An 894-nucleotide genomic window follows, 5' to 3' on the forward strand; every position below is an offset into this window, starting at 1 on the left:
CAGACCTTTTCTTTTTTTTAATTGAATCCTGAGACTAAATGAGACCTCAATAACTTATTTAGTTCACTCTCTTATAAGATGAACATACCTAAAACTATCTCAAACACATGGTTTTCTACTTCTTTGTAAAATTGTATTATCATAGAATAATACAATAGAGATAGTATGATCAACTATAAAAATACTCTGATGAGAGTTTTTTGAACAACTTCCTTTCTGCCTCTATGTAGACATAACCTATTTTCTGAGCAACAGAAAATAATATGAGAGAATTTTACTCTAGATGACCCAATATACTTAGGATGACAGGTAAAGCTACTTCTATTACATGGACCTAGGGTACGAGGGATTTTTGTTGTTGCTGTTAAGAGTACTTACTCCTAACAAAGGGGATTGGTCATGACACAAATCTGTTCTGTCACACATCAAACATGGTGCCATGGCATTAATCAGATGTTAGTTAGTATATCATGGATAAAAGAGGTAAAAGCGAGCCTAGGGGACTAGGATCAGAAATCTACCCATGTAGAAGAGCCTAATGCTTCTAAACATGGGATTAAATCCAGAGGGAGCAGCTATCAATTGGCAAGAGTTTCTTTGAACTCCAATTACATTTAAACCATTAGGAGACCCTAAAAGTCACAACAGTAATGTTCTATAAACCCCCAGCCACTGTAAAATTTAGGCCTTGGAGTTAGGCAGGCTAAGTCCAAGAGGTCAGAGAGGCAGTGAGAATACATTAACAAGCAAAGATAGTTAAATCCAATCCTAGCAGAGAGAATATTTTTAATAGGCCTTGCTTTCTATTGTCAGGTAGATTCATAAAGTAATGGATCAATACGTATGTGGAGGAAATGAAAGGCCTGCAGGTGAATTCTCTTCCTTTTTTTTTTT

At 35.7% G+C, this 894-nt stretch overlaps 1 protein-coding gene across 2 annotated transcripts in view; it reads right to left on the reverse strand.

Moving 5' to 3' along the window:
* Positions 1-894, reverse strand: part of TMEM116 (transmembrane protein 116) — a 54,618-nt gene that overhangs the window by 17,026 nt on the left and 36,698 nt on the right. The gene's annotated exons all lie outside the window — the stretch shown is intronic.

Source organism: Hipposideros armiger, unplaced genomic scaffold, assembly GCF_001890085.2.
Source record: "Hipposideros armiger isolate ML-2016 unplaced genomic scaffold, ASM189008v1 scaffold_62, whole genome shotgun sequence".
In the NCBI taxonomy this organism is placed as follows: domain Eukaryota; kingdom Metazoa; phylum Chordata; class Mammalia; order Chiroptera; family Hipposideridae; genus Hipposideros; species Hipposideros armiger.